The 23,784-nt window shown below is 38.7% G+C and overlaps 1 long non-coding RNA gene across 1 annotated transcript in view; it reads right to left on the bottom strand.

The window, feature by feature from the left end:
- Nucleotides 1-23,356, bottom strand: part of LOC145270650 (uncharacterized) — a 106,569-nt gene extending 83,213 nt beyond the window's left edge. The window contains exon 1 of the long non-coding RNA XR_013865492.1: nucleotides 23,050-23,356. This is a non-coding gene — a long non-coding RNA (uncharacterized LOC145270650). The remainder of the gene's footprint in view (nucleotides 1-23,049) is intronic.
- Between the last annotated feature and the right edge of the window lie 428 nt (nucleotides 23,357-23,784).

The raw sequence follows: 23,784 nt of genomic DNA, 5'->3' as shown, positions 1-23,784 counted from the left end.
GATTTGGACTCAGAAGTGAAATAAACTATAGAACTAATTCCTTGTCTTGGAGTGATTGAATCTTCATCCAAAAACAGGTATCAAGTCTCCAGGACGAGAAATTCCAGATGGTCCAACATCGAAGAAGCAGAGGTAGGTTCTGAAAATACATGTCACTCACACACGATTCGCTTTATGATACAACATAAATATATAACACGTCATCTCTTCTAATCCATTATTAGAGATGACGCAACAAACACTCAACCCTTTATTATAGATATAATATAACAAGAGGAGCTGTGTGTTGTTGAATGTATACATAATTTTCTAGCTTGCATTTTAAACTCTAATACATATAAACGACTATATGTCTGTCTGTCTGTCTGTCTCCATATATTCAAACTCTATCTCCCTCCGAAACTAAAAATCGCAGAGTGGCGCTAGGGGCTTCAAATGATTGAATTTTTATATACCGTTCTTTCTTGGGTTTTTAGTTGAAATTTTTTAAGGGATCAAAAAGGGGTCAAAATTGAAAAAATCGTTAAACATTTAAAAAATTTTTTTTTTTACATAGGCGTCACCACTTATCAAGGCCGATAGGCCACTCAAGGATACCGTGCTAGAAAACTACTTACGCCTGACAGTATCCTATACCTCTATAAGGCAACCATTCGCCCATGTATGGAGTACTGTTGTCACATCTGGGCTGGTGCATCTGCTCCTTGTCTCTCGCTTCTGGACAGGGTTCAAAAGAGAGTCGCCAATCTGATAGGTCCTGAACTGTCATCTAGGCTTCAGCCTCTGTCCCATCGATGAGATGTTGCATCCCTCTGCCTGTTCTACAAATACTTCAATGGTGAATGCTCTGACGAACTGCAAACACTTGTACCTCCCCGACGTAACTACCCCCGACAAACCCGACAAGCAACTAAGTCTCATCCCTTTACAGTAGTGATCTCTAGGTGCAAGAAAGCCTTTTACTCCAATAGTTTCTTCCCCAGAACTGCGGGTCTTTGGAACTCCCTTCCGGGATTCTGCTTTCCCAACTGCAATGATATGCAGAAGTTCAAGTGTAATGTTAACAAACACCTTTCTACTCATCTCCCTTCATAATGACCCCGCTAATTAAGTCCCTGATAGTAGCACCCTGCTTCAAAGTGGCACTGTGCCTTGTTTGGGGTGAAATTGAATAAAAAAAAAGGGTTAAAGAGTGTAGAGTAGTCAAAAAGGACAATATAGTAATCGATAGTAATGGAAGTTCGGTAAATTTGTTAACTTAAGTGGAACGGCTCATCAGAAACTTGTTCACGTTGGACTTGAAGACAACTATATTATAGAAAGCTGGAAAACAGGAAAACGGAAGACAATTCCACAGGCGTGCAGTTCTAAGAAAGAAGCTTTGATCATGGAATCTATGTTTAGGTTTAGGTACAGATAAAGAGTGGGGAAAATTATTGATAATGTTTTCAGCTAGTCTAGTGTTTCTTGTGAAAGTTTGGCGAGGGGGGACCATAGATTGAAGCCCAGTCGAACACTTTCCATGAAAATAACGATAAAGCAGAGACAAACTCGCAACATCTCTTCTGTGAGATAGAGGTTGCAGCGAAGAGAAAAGGACATCTCCCACCAGGCCAGCTTGCATTTTAAAATCTAATACATATAAACGACTATATGTCTGTCTGTCTGTCTGTCTGTCTCCAAATATTCAAACTCTATCTCCCTCCGAAACTAAAAATCGCAGATGGGCGCTAGGGGCTTCAAATGGTTGAATTTTTATATATATTTCTTTCTTGGGTTTTTAGCCGGTTGAAATTTTTTAAGGGATCAAAAAGGATCAAAATTGAAAAAATCGTCAAACATTTTGTACATTCATCTTAGTTTATTTTAAATTTTTAATCAGTTCATATGCGTGTCACGTTGGTACAGTGGTAACGTCACCAGCTTTGAATGCTACAGTTTTGTTTTCGGTTTCAATTCTAGCTGATGGCACCCGAATACTTTTGAAATCACGACTTTATAATCTATAATATAAATCTCACCTGTCTGGTTAAATGTATGTATGTATTTATGTTTGTATGTCTTTCAAAATCTTTCGACAGAGGCGACGGATTTTCTAGCTTGCACTTTGAAATCTAATATATAAAAGGTTATATGTCTGTCTGTCTCCATATTTTCAAATTTTATCTCCTCCAAAACTAAAAATCGCACCAGTTTGTGGACCAGGTGCGAACGCAGACCCCACAATTTTAATGAATCATCATTATGCGCCTAATCCACAAAGTATGGAAATAAAAAATTTAAAAATTAAAAAAAAACGTTTATCAGTGTTTTTGATATAGATGTACATAATAATACTTTGATAAGTATGTGTTATCTTAAATAGGGATGGTATAATAAAATTGTGGGGTCTGCGTTCGCGCCTGGCCCCCATAGAATGGAGATATGCACAAACATTAATAAAGACTTTTCATATCTATCTGCGTAAGTATACTTTGATAATTATGTTTCAGTTTGAAGAAATATGGTATAATAAAATTATGAGGTGTTCGTTCGTGCCTGACCGCCATAGAATGAAAATATGTCACAAAGTTTAACAAGGTTTTTTGATATAGATCCACAGAATATTGTGATAAGTGTTTCAGTGTGAACAGGTATGGTATAATAAATTATGGGGTTTATCTATTTTATTTTTACTTTCATCATATTTTACTTTGGTTTTGATACCCTCAAATTCGAAGCTATCTCTTTACAACACTTCGTTTTCATAACCTATCATACTTTCATAAATCAGAGTCCATTTTTCTGTAGGCTGTTTTTGAACCAAGTCAACGACGGGTGCTTTTGCTAGTATATATATATATATATATATATATATATATATATATATATATATATATATATATATATATATATTCAATTTCCGGGGAGAACAAAGTGGGAAAACGATTAAAATAAAAGTTAAAAAAAAAAAAAAATTATACTCAATCCACCAGAAAGACAAAAGTAAAGATCCCACCATAAAATGCAAAAAACAAAGCAAGAAAACCTATAAAGCCCCCATTATTTTGTGAAAATCGTTTATTTGTAACTTGATCTTTTACCGGTTTGAATGACTTGACCTGTTTGTGTCATAGGAACTTTTCTGCAATGACTGTTACTTCCCGCGCAAACAATTTTAATCGGCTAAAGGTCCGTAAAAGAACGGTCCGTAAAAAAAAAAGAATCCAATCATTTGACGCCCTTTGTGTCGTGTTTTAATTTCGGAGGAGATAAAGCTTGAAAATAGATAGACGGGCAGGCAGACAGAGATAGTGAGTTTTGTAAATGAGTTTGTTTTTTGGCATTTAAATTGATCTACGATGCCAAATATATTCGAGGTTATTTCCAGAGAGACGTACACGCAGAGAGATAAAGTGCACCACTGCACCAGTTCGGTTCACGAAGCTCAGACGTAATTTGAGAGAAAAAGAAGAAAGGAAATAAGTCGTAGAAATTTTAGAAAAAAAAAAAAGTTTCGTCTTTTTTCTTTCTATCACTCTTATCGGATGAATAGATTCTATTTCCTCATGCGTCATGGATCGCAAAGCATCGACATGTTTGGCTGATATAGGTCTACAAGCAGTTACAATAGCAACAACGGCGAACAACAGTTCAATGGCGACCATCTAGGTTGTAAGCAGACTATGACTTTATGAATGCTTGACGCATAAAATAACAACTCCCCCCCCTATATGTCCCCCTCTCTTCCTCTCTAGCTTTTAGCAGAAGCAGCAGCAGCAGCAGCAGCAGCTAAGACAGTTTATAACTGATACAAAGAACTGTAAAAGCTGGTCATGAATTGGAACAAATAAATTGAGGGCATTGCCAAGGTTGCTGCAAAGGTGCTCTCTCTCTCCCTCTCTAGATTTTAGCAGCAGCAGCAGCTAAGAGTATATAACTGATAAAAATGACCGTAATAACTGGTCATAAATTGGGACACATACATTGAAGACATTGCCAGGGTTGCTGCAAAATTGATCTCTCTCTCTCACTCCCCCTCTCTCTCTCTCTATCTCTCTCTCTCTCTCTCTATCTATCTATCTATCTATCTATCTCTTTACCTTCCTAGAAAGTTATTTATGTCTGAGAGCATCCTGTACCAGTACAAGGCCATAATTCGCCTCTTTATAGAGTTTTTTTTTTTTTACACAGTGATCACCACTTATCAAGGCCCGGAAGCCACTCAGGGATAAGGGTTACTGCAAGTACATTACGTTAGTGTGGAGATTTGATTAAGTGTTAACTTAAAGGGGCGGTTCATTAGGAATTTGTTTACGTTGGACTCGAAGACATCCAAGTTGTAGTCCGGTGGGAAGCAGGCAGACAGAACAGAGTTCCACAGACGTGCAGTTCTAAGAAAGTATAGAGTATTGTTGTCACATTAACGGTTATAAGCAGACTTGGGCTTCATGAATGTTTGACGCAAAAAACTCTCATCTCTCTCTCTCTCTCTCTCTCTCTCTTTCTCTCCCCCTCTCTCCGTCTCTAGATTTTATCAGCAACTACGACAGTTCATAACTAACACAAAAAACCGTAAAAACTGGTCATGTTAAAAAAGAAAGCAGTTGTGTCAACTTTCCTATGGAAAATTACGGAAACGAATAACCAGAACGAAAAAGGCAATGCCGGAAATACATGTCAGTCATTTCTAAAGGACTTCCGGAAATGTTTGACAACGACTAGCAGAATTCAATGTCGACCATCAGAGAACAACAACAACAAAAAAACAGCAACCCCAAAAACGGTTTTCATTAAACGGAAATGGAATCATGTCGTCTTTTCTAGGGCGATAATTTTATCGTTTCACTCTGTAATAAACAGTCAAACGAATAAGATGCCTCAGTTAATAAAACCAGAATGTAATTTAAATGCAAATGTTGAAGACAAAGACAATTTAATGGAATCAGCAATCAATGGCGTACGTTTCTCCATAGATGGCGGACGTCTTAAAATAACTCTGATTTCCTTTAGTGCTGTGGTAAAAAATGCTACGCTTAAAAAATTAGTTCAAACCTTCTTACGTTTCTACAAGATTCAAAATGTTCATTGAAGTCAAATGAAGAAAGAAAAACAAGCCAGTAAAACTTCAGTAAGCAAATCTTATGAGTGTTTTTTACAAATGGCCGACAAACTAAAATCCTTCTCTCCTTCATCCCGTCTCTCCATCCCCCCTCAGTCTCCATCGTCTGATGAGTGGATTCCATTTCTGTATGCGTCATTCTTGCAAATGGCTGATAATCAGATGCGGTTCAACCTCCTTTTCATCTTCTCTTAATCTCTGTGTACATCTCGCTGGGAGCTTTTCTTTTTTTGTCCGGTCGATACTACTTACGTCAATACTTTTCCATCTGCTGACAAATGATAACGTGCTCGCGGGAGAAAGAGAGAGAGAGAGAGAGAGAGAGAGAGAGAGAGAGAGAGAAAGAGAGAGAGAGAGAGGGAGAGAGAGGGAGAGAGATCAGTCTACAAGCAGTGGTAATAGAGATTTGGAATTGAGTTTTGATAGCAGAGAGTCAAGATTTAGAATTGAGTTTTGATAGCTAAGAGTAAAGCTTTGGAATTGAGTTTTGATAGCAGAGAGTCAAGATTTGGAATTGAGTTTTGATAGCTGAGAGTCAAGATTTGGAATTGAGTTTTGATAGCTGAGAGTCAAGATTTTGAATTGAGTTTTGATAGCAGAGAGTCAAGATTTGGAATTGAGTTTTGATAGTAGGGAGTCAACATTTGTGATTTAGTTTGACAGCAGTACGTCAAGATTTTGAATTGAGTTTTGATAGCAGAGTAAAGATTTGGAATGGAGTTTTGATAACAGAGAGTCAAGATTTGGAATTGAGTTTTGATAGCAGAGAGTCGAGATTTGAAATTGAGTTTTGATAGCTAAGAGTCAAGATTTTGAATTAAGTTTTTATAGCAGAGAGTCGAGATTTGGAATTAAATTTTGATAGCAGAGAGTCAAGATTTGGAATTGAGTTTTGATAGCAGAGAGTCGAGATTTCGAATTGAGTTTTCATAGCAGAGAGTAAAGATTTGGAATTGAGATTTCATAGCTGAAAGTCGAGATTTGGAATTGAGATTTGATAGCAGAGAGTCCAGATTTTGAATTGAGTTTTGATAGCAGAGAGTAAGGATTTGGAATCGAGTTTTTATAGCAGGAAGTCGAGATTTGGAATTGAGTTGAATAGCAGAGAATCGAGATTTGTAATTGAGTTTTGAAAGCTGAGAGTCAGGATTTGTGATTTAGTTTAACAGTAGTACGTCAAGATTTGCAATTGAGTTTTGATAGCTGAGAGTCAAGATTTGGAATTGAGTTTTAATAGCTGAGAGTCGGGGTTTAGAATTGAGTTTTGATAGCAGAGAGTCAAGATTTGTAATTTAGATTTGATAGCTTACAATCGAGATTTGGAATTGGGTTTTAATAGCTTAGAGTCGAGATTTGAAATTGAGTTTTGATAGCGGACAGGCGGGATTTGGAATTGAATTTTGATAGCTGAGAGTCGAGATTTGGAATTGAGTTTTGATAGCAGAGAGTAAAGATGTGGAATTGAGTTTTGATAGCTTAGAGTCGAGATTTGGAATTGAGTTTTGATAGCAGAGAGTCAAGATTTGGAATTGAGTTTTGATAGCTGAGAGTCCAGAGTTGGAATTGAATTTTCATAGCTGAGAGTCAAGATTTGGAGTTAGGTTTTGAGAGAAGTGCGTCGAGATTTGGAATTGAGTTTTGATAGCCGAGAGTCGAGATTTGTAATTGAGGTTTGACAGCAGAGAGTCGAGATTTGGAATGGAGTTTTGATTGCAGAAAGTCGAGATTAGGAATTGAGTTTTGATAGCAGAGAGTCGAGATTTGGAATTGAGTTTTGATAGCAAAGAGTCAAGATTTGGAATTGAGTTTTGATAGCAGAGAGTCCAGATTTTGAATTGAGTTTTGATAGCAGAGAGTAAGGATTTGGAATCGAGTTTTTATAGCAGGAAGTCGAGATTTGGAATTGAGTTGAATAGCAGAGAATCGAGATTTGTAATTGAGTTTTGAAAGCTGAGAGTCAGGATTTGTGATTTAGTTTAACAGTAGTACGTCAAGATTTGCAATTGAGTTTTGATAGCTGAGAGTCAAGATTTGGAATTGAGTTTTAATAGCTGAGAGTCGGGGTTTAGAATTGAGTTTTGATAGCAGAGAGTCAAGATTTGTAATTTAGATTTGATAGCTTACAATCGAGATTTGGAATTGGGTTTTAATAGCTTAGAGTCGAGATTTGAAATTGAGTTTTGATAGCGGACAGGCGGGATTTGGAATTGAATTTTGATAGCTGAGAGTCGAGATTTGGAATTGAGTTTTGATAGCAGAGAGTAAAGATGTGGAATTGAGTTTTGATAGCTTAGAGTCGAGATTTGGAATTGAGTTTTGATAGCAGAGAGTCAAGATTTGGAATTGAGTTTTGATAGCTGAGAGTCCAGAGTTGGAATTGAATTTTCATAGCTGAGAGTCAAGATTTGGAGTTAGGTTTTGAGAGAAGTGCGTCGAGATTTGGAATTGAGTTTTGATAGCCGAGAGTCGAGATTTGTAATTGAGGTTTGACAGCAGAGAGTCGAGATTTGGAATGGAGTTTTGATTGCAGAAAGTCGAGATTAGGAATTGAGTTTTGATAGCAGAGAGTCGAGATTTGGAATTGAGTTTTGATAGCAAAGAGTCAAGATTTGGAATTGAGTTTTGATAGCAGAGAGTCAAGATTTGGAATTGAGTTTTGATAGCAGAGAGTCAAGATTTGGAATTGAGTTTTGATAGCAGAGAGTCAAGATTTGGAATTGAGTTTTGATAGCATAGAATCCGGATTTTGAATTAAGTTTTCATAGCTGAGAGTAAAGATTTGGAATTAAGTTTTGAAAGCAGAGAGTCAAGATTTGGAATTGAGTTTCGATAGCTGAGAGTCGAGATTTGGAATTGAGTTATGATAGCAGAGTGTCAAGATATTGAATTGAATTTTGATAGCAGAGAGTCGTGATTTGGAATTGAGTTTCGATAGCTGAGAGTCAAGATTTAGAATTGAGTTTTGATAGCTTAGAGTCGAGATTTGGAATTGAGTTTTGATAGCAGAGTGTCAAGATATTGAATTGAATTTTGATAGCAGAGAGTCGAGATTTGGAATTGAGTTTTGATAGCTAAGAGTGAAGATTTTTAATTGAGTTAGATAGCAGAGAGTCAAGATTTGGAATTGAGTTTTGATAGCTGAGAGTCAAGATATTGAATTGAATTTTGATAGCAGAGAGTCGAGATTTGGAATTGAGTTTTGATAGCAGAGAGTCGAGATTTGGAATTGAGTTTTGATAGCAGAGAGTCAAGATTTGGAATTGGGATTCGATAGCTGAGAGTCAAGATTTGGAAAATAGTTTTGATAGCTTAGAGTCGAGATTTGGAATTGAGTTTTGATAGCAGAAAGTCGAGATTAGGAATTGCAGAAGTAGCAATAACTAAAATCAGGGGAAAAAGAGCTTACCTCGGGTACGTCTGTTGTGTCACCGGTTGGGGGGAAAAGAGAATTCCAAGATGGCGTCCGGGGGTTTTTATTAGCGTTTACCCCATGCAACTCTCGGAAAATCACGTTTCTTTCTCATGTGATTATGCAAATGGATAATTCCCGGCCACTATAAAAGCAGGAGGCTAGAGACGAGTCGGCAGTGTCCTGCAAATTGTGTGTGTGGGTGTTACTGGCGATTGGAGTGTGTCTTCTTTTACCACGGTTATCACGGACAGGAATTCCCTCTCTTCTGGAAGTGGGCGATATTGACTATTTTGAAGTTGTACTGTTGCTGACAGAACATTTATTTTTTTTTTGCCTACTACATTTTTGTTTCAAGCTATTTCGGCTCGAATATGGCGAAGGTGCGGATAAGCAGTGATATTATCAAGCCGTTCTCTGGCAAGGGAGACGTTGTAGCGTGGCTGAAAAAAGTGAGACTTGTCGCACAACTTCAGCAGGTGGATGACGTAGCGAGTCTGCTACCTTTATACCTGGAAGGCGATGCGCTGGCCCTCTACATGGAAATGGAGGAGGACGATCAAAAGAAAATAGACCAGATTGAGGCTCGATTAAAGGAGGCATTTACTGATGACGCGTTTGCAGCATATAGAAAAATAACTATGGTTAGATGGGCTGGTGAACGTGTGGATGTGTACGCCAACAAAATCAGGCAGTTGGTTGGATTGGCCGGATTCACAGGAGAAAGCTTAGAGAGACTCACAAAATTAATTTTTGTCACTGGATTCCCTGACACCATCTCAATTGCTCTTCAACAGGTGCCGAACATCAAAGCCCTGACCATGGGGGAGCTAATGTCGAGAGCGAGAATTTTGACGACGACTGGCGAACAAAATCAGGATGTGGTTGCGGCCACACGCTCACCCAACAACAGGGCCCAGAATAATCCTGTTAACGTGACCTGTTTCAAATGCAATGTTAAAGGCCACCTTGCAAGGGACTGTCGAAAACGTGGAACACGGTGTTACCGTTGCGGTGAGAGTGGACACTGGGCTCGGAACTGCTCGGGAAACGAGCAAGGGGAGGACGCATAAGCGCCAGTCTCCTTCCCAACCAAGATGTGAACACGATGCTCCCGGTGATAAGCATCCATGTTGACGGGACGCGATGTTTGGCACTTATTGATACAGGATGCTCCAGGACAATTTTACATGCAGACCGGTGCCGGTCTTGGAGAAAAACAAACGTAAATGTCAACACAATTGGTGGAATGTCCCATGCGTGCTGTGGTGTTGGAACGGTCTCTGTATCCACTGATGAAGGTGTGTCTGCCAGAGTCGATGTGTTGGTGGTGCATGGCAAGCCACTGGGATTTGACTTGCTTCTAGGGATCGACGCCATAAAAGCTCTAGGAGGTGTCGTTGTCAAGCCTACAGGATCAGTGCGGCTGGGCGCCAGGAAAAGTATTAAATGCGCAGCCATTTCTATCGATGAACCAGATTTCACTGCTACCTTTGACCATCAAAACCGAACGTGGACCGCATCGTGGAAATGGTCTGTGGACCACCCCCCTGAAAGGCTGCATAATCGAGTGTCAGAGTACCCAGTGCCAGCAGAAATTCGTGAAGAATACCCGCAGGAGCTCCACACCTGGATAGATAATGGTTGGCTTGTGCCATACCCAGAGGATAAATTGGGACCCCCCAAAGGTCTAATTCTCCTGATGGCTGTGATACAGCAGAACAAAGCCAAAGTGCGCCCGGTGATGGACTACCAGGAGCTAAATCATTACGTAGACACATTTACGGCCAACGCAGATATTTGTGCGGCTAAGCTGCGTGAGTGGAGACAAAAAGGTGCTAACATGTCTCTACTGGACCTCAGAAGAGCATACCTACAAGTCCGGGTCCATGAGACACTATGGCCATACCAGACTGTGGAAATCGATGGGAAAAAATACTGTCTGACCCGTCTGGGGTTTGGTTTGAATGTGGCTCCCTTGATAATGAGAGCAATTGTCAGCGAAGTACTATCTCAGGAAGAAGTTATAAGCCGTGCAGCATCTGCTTACATTGATGACATTTTTGTCAATGAAGACGTGGTGCCCGCGACCCGTGTGAGAGAACACCTCGCGCAGTTCGGGTTGGAGTGCAAGAACCCGGAGCAGTTGAAGGACGGTGCACGGGTGCTGGGATTGGCAGTCAGGATGGAACGCAATGAACTGCGGTGGAAGCGAGGAAATGCAATTCCGGAGGCTCCCAGTATTGTTACGCGACGAACAATCTTTTCCCTGTGTGGTCGACTTGTCGGGCACTTTCCGGTGTGCAGTTGGCTTCGTGTGGCTTGCGGAATACTCAGAAGGAGAGTAAGTTCGGTAACGAAGGGCTGGAATGATGAAGCAAGGGACGCCGTACTACATCGTACGATGTTCGAAACCTTAAAATCTGCGCAGCAGAACGATCCAGCACAGGGAAATTGGTGTGTGGACGGCAAAGAGCTGAATGTATGGGTCGATGCTAGCTCCCTAGCAATTGGGGCAGCCTTGGAGATGTGTGAAACTGTGTTGGAAGATGCATGTTGGCTGCGACCTGAAGATGACTCTCAACATATCAACTTGGCTGAACTGGATGCCGTATTGAAAGGCATCAATTTGGCTCTCCAGTGGCAGAGCAAGGTGCTACACATAAAGACAGATTCTGTTTGCGTATACCATTGGGTCTCGGACACGCTAACTGGAAAGGCGCGAGTACGCACCAAAGTGGCAAGCGAGATGCTTATTAGGAGGCGATTAAGCACTCTTAAGGAGCTCGTGAAAGAGTACGGGCTGACAGTGGATGTGACGCTGGTTCCATCAGCACGGAACATTGCTGACCGACTGACACGAGTGCCACAGCGGTGGTTTGAGGCAATGAAAAAGAAAAACGGTCTTGACCCAGTGATAGGCGCGGTCCACACAGACGAGCTGGATGAGAGTCAAATCATGGCTATTCACAAAGATAGTGGACATCCGGGGGTGCGACGCACTACCTACTTTGTCAGGAGAAGATGTCCAACCACGACAAAAGCAACTGTCAGAACGGTCATACAGAAATGCGAGGAATGTCAGTCCATTGACCCAGCGCCAGTCAGGTGGGAAAAGGGAAAGCTGGAAGTTAACGAGAATTGCCTACTACATTTTTGTTTCAGTTTTGATAGCAGAGAGTGGAGATTTGGAATTGAGTTTTGATAGCTGGGAGTCGAGATTTGGAATTGAATTTTGATAGCAAAGAGTCGAGATTTGGAATAGAGTTTTGATAGCAGAGAGTCGAGATTTGTAATTGAGATTTGATAGCAGAGAGTTGAGATTTGGAATTGAGTTTTGATAGCAGAGAGTCGAGATTTGGAATTGAGTTTTATGAGCAGAGAGTTGAGATTTGGAATTAAGTTTTGATAGCTGAGAGTTGAGATTTGGAATTGAGTTTTGATAGCAGAGAGTCGAGATTTGGAATTGAGTTTTGATAGCAGAGAGTCGAGATTTGGAATTGAGTTTTGATAGCAGAGAGTTGAGATTTGGAATTGAGTTTTGATAGCAGAGAGTTGAGATTTGGAATTGAGTTTTGATAGCAGTAAGTCAGAGTTGGAATTGAGTTTTGATAGCAGAGAGTCGAGATTTTGAATTGAGTTTTGATAGCAGAGAGTCAAGATTTTGAATTGAGTGTTTATAGCAGAGAGTCGAGATTTGGAATTGAGTTTTGATAAGTAGGAGTCGAGATTTGGAATTGAGTTTTGATAGCAAAGAGTCGAGATTTGAATTGAGTTTTGATAGCAGAGAGTCGAGATTTGGAATAGAGTTTTGATAGCAGAGTGTCGAACTTTTGAATTGAGTTTTGACAACAGAGAGTCGAGATTTGGAATTGAGTTTTGATAGCAGATAGTCAAGATTTTGAATTGAGTTTTGATAGCTGAGAGTTAGGATTTGGAATTGAGTTTTGAGAGCAGTGCGTCGAGATTTCTGAACTGAGATTTTCTAGCAGAGAGTCGAGATTTGGAATTGAGTTTTGATAGTTGAGAGTCAAGATTTGGAATTGAGTTTTGATGGCTAAGAGTCAAGATTTGGAATCGTGTTTTGATAACACAGAGTCCAGATTTTGAATTGAGTTTGGATAGCTGAGAGTAAAGATTTGTGAATTGAGTTTTGAAAGCAGTGAGTCAAATTTGGAATTGAGTTTTGATAGCTGAGAGTCGAGATTTGGAATTGACTTTTAGTTGCAGAGAGACGAGATTTGGAATAGTATTTTGATAGCTAAGAGTCAAAATTTTCAATTGAGATTTGATAGCTAAGAGTCTAGATATTGAATTGTGTTTTGATAGCAGAGAGTCAAGATTTGGAATTGAGTTTTGATAGCAGTATGTCTAGAGTTGGAATTGAGTTTTGATAGCAGAGAGTCGAGATTTGGAATTGAGCCTTGATAGAAGAGAGTCGAGATTCGGAATTGAGATTTGATAAGTGAGAGTCGAGATTTGAATTGAGTTTTGATAGCAGAGAGTCGAGATTTGGAATTGAGGTTTTATAAGTGGGAGTACAGATTTGGAATTGAGTTTTGATAGCAGAGAGTCGAGATTTGAATTGAGTTTGAAAGCAGAGAATCAAGATTTAGAATTGAGTTTTTATAAGTGAGAGTCGAGATTTGAATTGAGTTTTGATAGCAGAAAGTCAAGATTTGGAATTGAGATTTGATAAGTGAGAGTCGAAATTGGAAGTGAGTTTGTTAGCAGAGAGTCGAGATTTGGAATTGAGTTTTGATAAGTAGGAATCGAGATTTGGAATTGAGTTTTGATAGCAGAGAGTCGAGATTTTGAATTGAGTTTTGATAGCAGTAAGTCAGAGTTGGAATTGAGTTTTGATTAGTGGGAGTCGAGATTTGGAATTGATTTTTGATAGCAGTGAGTCAAGATTTCGAATTGAGGTTTTATAGCTGAGAGTCAAGATTTCGAATTGAGTTTTGATAGCTGAGAGTCGAGATTTGGAATTGAGATTTGATAGCTGAGAGTCAAGATTTGGAATTGAGTTTTGATAGCAGTGAGTCAAGATTTCGAATTGAGTTTTGATAGCTGAGAGTCGAGATTTGGAATTGAGATTTGATAGCTGAGAGTCGAGATTTGGAATTGAGATTTGATAGCTGAGAGTCAAGATTTGGAATTGACTTTTCATAGCTGAGCGTCGAGATTTGGAATTGAGTTTTTATAGCTGAGAGTCGAGATTTGGAATTGAGATTTGATAGCTGAGAGTCAAGATTTTGAATTGACTTTTCATAGCTGAGAGTCGAGATTTGGAATTGAGTTTTGATAGCAGTTAGTCGTTATTTCGAATTGAGTTTATATAGCTGAGAGTCAAGATTTGGAATTGACTTTTCATAGCTGAGAGTCGAGATTTGGAATTGACTTTTCATAGCTGAGAGTCAAGATTTGGAATTGAGTTTTGATAGCAGTTAGTCGTTATTTCGAATTGAGTTTATATAGCTGAGAGTCAAGATTTGGAATTGACTTTTCATAGCTGAGAGTCGAGAATTTGAATTGAGGTTTGATAGCAGAGAGTCGAGATTTGGAATTGAGTTTTTACAGCTGAGAGTCAAGATTTCGAATTGACTTTTCATAGCTGAGAGTCGAGATTTGGAATTGAGTTTTGATAGCAGTTAGTCGTAATTTGGAATTGTGTTTTGATAGCTGGGAGTCGGATTTGGAATTGAGTTTTGATAGCGGAGAGTCAAGATGTGGAATTAAGTTTTGATAGCAGAGAGTCGAGATTTGGAATTGAGTTTTGATAGCACAGAGTCAAGATTTGGAATTGAGTTTTGATAGCAGAGAGTCGAGATTTGGAATTGAGATTTGATAGCAGAGAGTCGAGATTTGGAATTGAGTTTTAATAGCAGAGAGTCAAGATTTGGAATTGAGTTTTCATAGCAGAGAGTCGAGATTTGGAATTGAGTTTTGATAGCGGTAAGTCAGAGTTGGAATTGAGTTTTGATAGCAGAGAGTCGAGATTTTGAATTGAGTTTTGATAGCAGAGAGTCAAGATTTTGAATTGAGTGTTTATAGCAGAAAGTCGAGATTTGGAATTGAGTTTTGATAGCTGGGAGTCGAGATTTGGAATTGAGTTTTGATAGCAGATAGTCGAGATTTTGAATTGAGTTTTGATAGCAGAGAGTCGAGATTTTGAATTGAGTGTTTATAGCAGAAAGTCGAGATTTGGAATTGAGTTTTTATAGCTGGGAGTCGAGATTTGGAATTGAGTTTTGATAGCAGAGAGTCGAGATTTGGAATAGAGTTTTGATAGCAGATAGTCAAGGTTTGGAATTTAGTTTTGACAGCAGAGAGTCGAGATTTGGAATTGAGTTTTGATAGCAGAGTGTCGAACTTTTGAATTGAGTTTTGACAACAGAGAGTCGAGATTTGCAATTGAGTTTTGATAGCAGATAGTCAAGATTTTGAATTGAGTTTTGATAGCTGAGAGTTAGGATTTGGAATTGAGTTTTGATAGCTGAGAGTTAGGATTTGGAATTGAGTTTTGAGAGCAGTACGTCGAGATTTCTGAACTGAGATTTTCTAGCAGAGAGTCGAAATTTGGAATTGAGTTTTGATAGTTGAGAGTCAAGATTTGGAATTGAGTTTTGATGGCTAAGAGTCAAGTTTTGGAATCGTGTTTTGATAACATAGAGTCCAGATTTTGAATTGAGTTTGGATAGCTGAGAGTAAAGATTTGTGAATTGAGTTTTGAAAGCAGTGAGTCAAATTTGGAATTGAGTTTTGATAGCTGAGACGCGAGATTTGGAATTGAGTTTTGATAGCTGAGAGTCGAGCTTTGGAATTGACTTTTAGTTGCAGAGAGACGAGATTTGGAATAGTATTTTGATAGCTAAGAGTCAAAATTTTCAATTGAGTTTTGATAGCTAAGAGTCAAGATATTGAATTGAGTTTTGATAGCAGAGAGTCAAGATTTGGAATTGAGTTTTGATAGCAGTATGTCTAGAGTTGGAATTGAGTTTTGATAGCAAAGAGTCGAGATTTGGAATTGAGCCTTGATAGAAGAGAGTCGAGACTCGGAATTGAGTGTTGATTGCTGAGAGTAAAGACTTGGAATTGAGTTTTGATAGCTGGGAGTTGAGATTTGGAATTGAGTTTTGATAGCAGAGAGTCGAGATTTGGAATTGAGTTTTGATAAGTGAGAGTCGAGATTTGAATTGAGTTTTGATAGCAGAGAGTCGAGATTTGGAATTGAGTTTTGATAAGTAGGAGTCGAGATTTGGAATTGAGTTTTGATAGCTGAGAGTCGAGATTTGGAATTGAGATTTGATAGCGGAGAGTCAAGATTTGGAATTGACTTTTCATAGCTGAGAGTCGAGATTTGAAATTGAGTTTTGATAGCAGTTAGTCGTTATTTCGAATTGAGTTTATATAGCTGAGAGTCAAGATTTGGAATTGACTTTTCATAGCTGAGAGTCGAGAATTTGAATTGAGGTTTGATAGCAGAGAGTCGAGATTTCGAATTGACTTTTCATAGCTGAGAGTCGAGATTTGGAATTGAGTTTTGATAAGTAGGAGTCGAGATTTGGAATTGAGTTTTGATAGCAGAGAGTCGGATTTGGAATTGAGTTTTTATAAGTGAGAGTCGAGATTTGAATTGAGTTTTGATAAGTGAGAGTCGAGATTTGAATTGAGTTTTGATAGCAGAGAGTCGAGATTTGGAATTGAGTTTTGATAAGTAGGAGTCGAGATTTGGAATTGAGTTTTGATAGCAGAGAGCCGAGATTTGGAATTGAGTTTTGATAAGTGAGAGTCGAGATTTGAATTGAGTTTTGATAGCAGAGAGTCGAGATTTGGAATTGAGTTTTGATAAGTAGGAATCGAGATTTGGAATTGAGTTTTTATAGCAGAGAGTCGGATTTGGAATTGAGTTTTGATAAGTGAGAGTCGAGATTTGAATTGAGTTTTGATAGCAGAGAGTCGAGATTTTGAATTGAGTTTTTACAGCTGAGAGTCAAGATTTCGAATTGACTTTTCATAGCTGAGAGTCGAGAATTTGAATTGAGGTTTGATAGCAGAGAGTCGAGATTTGGAATTGAGTTTTGATAGCAGAGAGTCGAGATTTGGAATTGAGTTTTGATAGCAGAGAGCCGAGATTTGGAATTGAGTTTTGATAAGTGAGAGTCGAGATTTGAATTGAGTTTTGATAGCAGAGAGTCGAGATTTGGAATTGAGTTTTGATAAGAAGGAGTCGAGATTTGGAATTGAGTTTTGATAGCAGAGAGTCGGATTTGGAATTGAGTTTTGATAAGTGAGAGTCGAGATTTGAATTGAGTTTTGATAGCAGAGAGTCGAGATTTTGAATTGAGTTTTTACAGCTGAGAGTCAAGATTTCGAATTGACTTTTCATAGCTGAGAGTCGAGAATTTGAATTGAGGTTTGATAGCAGAGAGTCGAGATTTGGAATTGAGTTTTTACAGCTGAGAGTCAAGATTTCGAATTGACTTTTCATAGCAGAGAGTCGAGAATTTGAATTGAGGTTATATAGCAGAGAGTCGAGATTTGGAATTGAGTTTTGATAAGTGAGAGTCGAGATTTGAATTGAGTTTTGATAAGTGAGAGTCGAGATTTGGAATTGAGTTTTGATAGCAGAGAGTCGAGATTTGGAATTGACTTTTCATAGCTGAGAGTCGAGATTTGGAATTGAGATTTGATAGCAGAGAGTCGAGATTTTGAATTGAGTTTTGATAGCAGAGAGTCAAGATTTGGAATTGAGTTTTCATAGCAGAGAGTCGAGATTTGGAATTGAGTTTTTAAAGCTGAGAATCAAGATTTGTAATCTAGTTTTGATAGCAGAGAGTCAAGATTTGTGATTTAGTTTAACAGCAGAGAGTCAAGATTTGGAATTGAGTTTTGATAGCTGAGAGTAAAGATTTTGAATTGAGTTTTGATAGCAGAGAGTCTAGATTTGGAATTGACTTTTTATAGCTGAGAGTCGAGATTTGGAATTGAGTTTTGATAGCTGAGAGTCAAGATTTTGAATTGAGTTTTGATAGCAGAGAGTCTAGATTTGGAATTGAGTTTTGATAGCTGAGAGTCGAGATTTGGAATTGAGTTTTGATAGCTGAGACTCAAGATTTTGAATTGAGTTTGATAGCAGAGAGTCAAGATTTTGAATTGAGTTTGATAGCAGGGAGTCAAGATTTTGAATTGAGTTTTTATAGCTGAGAGTCAAGATTTTGAATTGAGTTTTGATAGCTAAAATATGTTGCTCTTCTGCAATTGAATCCTAAAAAAATTAGTGCAAACCTTCTTACGTGTCACATGTTTCAAAATATATTGTTGTATAGAGCTCCCCCGGAAAACCTATTCCAGACAACACCAGTGACCTTGCTTTTCTCTCTCTCTCTCTCTCTCTCTCTCTCTCTCTCTCTCTATCTATCTATCTATCTCTTTCCACTTATCTATCTATTTATCTATCTATCCACCTATCTATCTATCTATCTATCTATCTATCTATCTATCTATCTATCTATCTATCTATTTAGTGATAAATGAACAACACCAGTGACCTTGCTAGGCTAAGAATAGAAATATTGTTTTGGTAAAAATAAGTTTGGCTTAAAGTTAATTCTGTAAATCGTTAAGTGATATGTTTATAGATGTAAATGCAGTTAGCTATAAAAAACATAAGAATTCAGAAATCAAAAAAAAAAAAAAAATAGATAAGTGACACTGTTCACATCATGTTTAGATAGCTGACCGGAAGTTACGTTTAGATAGATGACCGGAAGTTACGTTTAGATAGCTGACCGGAAGTTACGTTAATGAGACGTGTCCTTTAATTGGCTACGTAACCGGAACTGACAGGTCAAAAAGATTAGATATTCCAGACAACATCAGTGACCTTGCTACGCTAAGAATAGAAATATTGTTTTGGTAAAAGTCAAAACAATAATTGCTAATTTTTTCTGTTCACATCACGTTTAGATAAGTGACCGGAAGTTACGTTTAGATAGATGACCGGAAGTTACGTTTAGATAGATGACCGGAAATTGTTTAGATAGATGACCGGAAGTTACGTTTAGATAGATGACCGGAAGTCACGTTTATATAGATGACCGGAAGTCACGTTAATGAGACGTGTCCTTTAATCGGCTACGCCACGGGAAAAGAGAAAACAAAAAGTTTTAGAACAGTCTCGTAGTTTCGGCAAATCATTGAGGCGTGAGAGAGCTTGTCCAACTAGAAACGGAGGCTAAAAGACAAGAGAAGATGTAAACACATAAGGCAGACTCCTGTGTAAAGATGAGACAACTGGAATAAAAATTATATATAAAATATAAACGGTTGTATGTGTGGTCCCTTAGAGACATTCATCAAGATTCCATTGTCATTGTGTGTTGTAAACTGTTGTACGTGTATATTTCATCTCACACCCAACAGTTGACGCCGGCCTATATAAAGAAAGGTATGAACCCTCCTCTCTTAAAATCTACATTCTAATATGGACCCATATCCAACGGTACTTCATAGGAACCAAATGCAGGAAGAGAAAGAACTCAATTAAAGGGAATCAGTAATCAATGGCATACCTTTCTCCATAAATGGCGGACATATTAAAATAACTGTATTTTATTTTTGTCCTGCTGTCTAAAATGCTACAAAAATAAATAAATGAATAAATAAATAAATAAAAATAATAAGTTACTCTCCTGTAATTGAACTCTTAATAAATTAGTTCAAACCTTCTTCCGTGTTACGAGATTCAAAATGTACTTCATTGAAGTCAAATGCAGAAAGATAACTCAGTAAGAAAGTCCTATAAGTGGTTTTTACAAATAGCCGACAAATAGAAATCTTTCTCTTCTCTCCTTCATCCCGCCTCTCCATCCCTCCTCCATCATCGGATGAGTAGATTCCATTTCTGTATGCATCATTTTTCCAAAGAATCGCCATGTTTGACAGAAATGGGTCTACAAGCAGTTGCAATAGCACTGACAGCTACCAACAGAGATCAATGTTTACCATCTTATTATAAAGACATAAAGGTTGTAGGAAGACTTGGGCTTTATTAATGATTGGCGCATAAACTCACAGCTCTCTCTCTCCCTCCCTATCTCCCTCTATAGCTTGTATCAGCTCTCTCTCCCCCTTTCTGTCTGATCCCTTTCTCTCTCTGTCTCCCTGTATAGCTTTATCAGTAGCTAAGACAGTTTATGACTGATACAAAGAACTGTAAAAACTGGCCATTAATTGGAACAAATACATTGAAGACATTGCCAAGGTTGCTGCAAAGGTGCACTCTCTCTCTCCCTCTCTCTGTCCCCCTTTCTTCCTCTCTAGCTTTTATCAGCAGCAGCTAAGACAATTTATGACTGAATCAAAAACTGGCCATAAATTGGAACAAATACATTGAGGGCATTGCCAAGGCTGCTGCAAAATTGCTCTTTCTTTCTTTCTTTCTTTCTTTCTCTCTCTCTCTCTCTATCTCTCTCTCTCTCTCATTCACTCTCTTTACCTTTATAGAAAGTTATTTATGCCTGGGAGCATCTTGTACCAGTACAAGGCCATAATTCGCCTCTTTATAGAATTTTTTTTTTTTTACATAGTGATCACCACTTATCAAGGCCCGGAAGCCACTCAGGGATAAGGGTTATTGCAAGTACATCACGTTAGTGTGGAGATTTGATGAAGTGTTTACTTAAGGGGGCGGTTCATTAGGAATTTGTGAACGTTGGACTTGAACACATCCAAGTTGTAGTCCGGTGGGAAGCAGGCAGACGGAACAGAGTTCCACAGACGTGCAGTTCTAAGAAAGTATAGAGTATTGTTGTCACATTAACGGTTATAAGCAGACTTGGGCTTCATGAATGTTTGACGCAAAAAACTCTCAGCTCTCTCTCTCTCTCTCTCTCTCCCCGTTTCTAGATTTTCTCAGCAACTAAGACAGTTTATAACTGATACATAAAAACAAAAAACAAAAACAAAAACGTAAAAACTGGTCATGTTAAAAAAGAAAGCACTTGTGTCAACTTTCTTATTGGAAAATTCAGAAACGAATAACCAGAACGCAAAAGGCAATGCCGGAAATATATGTCAGCCATTTCTAAACGTCAACATTTCTTGCAAACACAAACTCAGGTTCACCAACAGCAACGAACAGAGTTCGATTATTCGTAAAGTCGACTCCATTTCTATATGCGCCATGGATCACAAAGCATCGCTGTGTTTTGTAGATGGGGATTTTTAGATATAGTATCATTTTTTTTATATTTTTTTGGATATTTCAATCGTTCCAAGCTATGTCATATAAAAGCGGTTTCTATAAAACAAACGAAAAGATATAGTTGTGATCGACACCGAAGAAGACGCCGGCCTATATAAGAAAGGTATGAACCCTCCTCTCTTAAAATATATCTTCTAATATGAGCCCCCATACAACGGTACTTCATTGGAGTCAAATGACGAAAGAGAAAGAAATCATTGTAACTCCAGTAAGCAAGTCTTATGAGTGACTTTTACAAATGGCCGACAAACTGAAATCCTTCTCTTCTCTCCTTCATCCCGTGTCTCTATCTCTCCTCAGTCTCCATCATCTGATGAGTAGATTCCATTTCTGTATGCATCATATTTCCGAAGAAGCCATGGAAATTTACGACGAATACATCCTGTGAGTCTTTCTTGCAAATGGCTGATAATCAGATGCGGTTCAGCATATTTTTTCTCTTCTCTTTATCTCTGTGTACATCTCGCTTTGAGCTTTACATTTTTCTCCGGTCGATACTGCTTACGTCATCATTTTTCACCTGCTGAAGAATGATGACGTGCGCGCGTGGGAGAGAGAGGTCGAGAGGTCGAGAGGTCGAGAGGTCGAGAGAGAGAGAGAGAGAGAGAGAGAGAGAGAGAGAGAGAGAGAGAGAGAGAGACATTGCCTGAAAGTACTTCTTTTAAACTCCTCGGCCTAACGTTTACAGGGAATATGAACTGGAATAGATACATTGAGAGCATTGCCAAGGCTGCTGCAAGGAAGGTTGGCTCCCTCTACCGTGCTAGAAAACTACTTACGCCTGCCAGTATCCTATACCTCTATAAGGCAACCATTCGCCCATGTATGGAGTACTGTTGTCACATTTGGGCTGGTGCATCTGCTGCTTGTCTCTCGCTCCTGGACAGGGTTCAAAAAAGAGTCGCAAACCTGATAGGTCCTGAACTGTCATCTGGGCTTCAACCTCTGTCCCATCGACGAGATGTTGCATCCCTCTGCCTGTTCTACAAATACTTTAATGGTGAATGCTTTGACGAACTGCAAACACTTGTACCTCCCCGACGTAACTACCCCCGACAAACCCGACAAGCTACTAAGTCTCATCCCTTTACAGTGGAGATCCCTAGGTGCAAGAAAGCCAATAGTTTTACTCCAATAGTTTCTTCCCCAGAACTGCGGGTCTTTGGAACTCCCTTCCGGGATTCTGCTTTCCCAACTGCAATGATATGCAGAAGTTCAAGTGTAATGTTAACAAACATCTTTCTACTCTTCTCCCTTCATAATGACCCCGCTAATTAATTCCCTAATAGTAGCCCCCTGCTTCAAAGTGGCACTGTGCCTTGTTTGGGGTGAAAATTGAATAAAAAAAAAAAAAAAAAAAGAGAGAGAGAGAGAGGTCTGATTATTCTCACGTTTCACGAAATTCCAAATGTACTTCATTGAAGTCACAAGCAGAAAGAATAAAAAATTCAACAACCAACACTTGTAAGTGATGTTTTACAAACATATAAATATACGGCAATTCATTTTTGTGGTTCACAAAGTTCAAATGCCATTTGATGACAACTAAAGTAAAAAAAACAAACAAAAAAAAACAGAAAAAGCCGTGGAAATTTCCATCGTATTTCTTGCAGATGGCTGATAATCAGATGCGGTTCAACATCCTTTTCCTCTTCTCTCTCCTCATCACTTAGTACATCTCGCTGGCAGCTGTTCATTTTTCCCCGGTCGGTACTTTTCCATCTGTTTGACAATGATGAAGGGCGTGCGAGAGAGATAAAGAATAAGAGAGAGCGAGATGGAGAGATATATAGATAGATAGATAGATAGAGAGAGAGAGAGAGAGAGAGAGAGAGAGAGAAAGTGAGAGATAGAGAGATAGATAGATAGATAGATAGAGAGAGAGATAGATAGATAGAGAGAGAGATAGATAGAGAGAGAGATAGAGAGATAGAGAGAGAGATAGACAGAGAGAGAGAGAGAGATAGAGAGATAGAGAGAGATAGAGAGAGATAGATAGATATATAGATAGAGAGAGAGAGAGAGAGAAAGAGAGAGAGATAGAGAGATAGAGAGATAGAGAGAGAGATAGAGAGAGAGATAGACAGAGAGAGAGAGAGAGAGAGAGAGAGAGAGAGAGAGAGAGAGAGAGAGAAGAGCGTCTGATTATTCTCACGTATCACAAAATTCCAAATGTACTTCATTGAAGCCAAATGCAAAATAGAAAGAAAGAAATAGAAAATTCAATAGGCAACTTAGTGAGTGGTTTTTACAAATGGCCGACAAACTCACATATTTCTCTTCTCTCCGTCATCCCTGCTCAGCCTCCATCATCGGATGAGTAGATTTCATTTTTGTATGCGCCATGAATCACAAAGAATCGTCATGTTTGGCAGATATAAGTCTACAAGCAGTTGCAATAGCAGAGTTCGACCAACTTATTATCTAAGAGTTGGTGTGTAACACACGTTTGATTAGAGTTGATGCTTACGCCATGACTTTGATTAGAGTTGATGTTTACGTTATGACTTCCCCATCTGCTGAACAAGAAAGAGAGAGAGAGAGAGAGAGAGACTAAGTGTGTGTGTGTGTGTGTGTGAGAGAGAGAGAGAGAGAGAGAGAGAGAGACCCAAAGAAATGTCTGATAATTCTCATGACTCGGGCTTTATAAATGATTTACACGTAAACTACCATCCCCCCCTCATTCCCTCTCTCTTACTCTCTCTAGACAAGACAGTTTATGACTGACACGAAGAAACTTAAAAACTAGTCATGTTAAAAACAAGGCCGATAGCCATTAGTCGCATGCTCTCGTGTAACGAATGAATGCGTGAATGTAGGATTGACATGAAATTCTTAAATATACACTAAAATGACCGAAAAATGGGCTGAAATGACTTAAATAAATAAAAAGTAAATGACTTAGAATGACTTTAATGAACTTAAGGATGAATTGAATGACATTAAGAATGACTTGAATGCTTAAAAAATAACTGGAATCCTTCAAAAACAACTTGAATGATCTGG

This window comes from Euprymna scolopes, chromosome 46, assembly GCF_053919585.1.
Source record: "Euprymna scolopes isolate OS-2025 chromosome 46, ASM5391958v1, whole genome shotgun sequence".
In the NCBI taxonomy this organism is placed as follows: Eukaryota; Metazoa; Mollusca; class Cephalopoda; order Sepiida; family Sepiolidae; genus Euprymna; species Euprymna scolopes.
The sequence above is the reverse complement of the archived record's forward strand: the minus strand, read 5'-3'. Positions and strand labels throughout refer to the sequence as shown.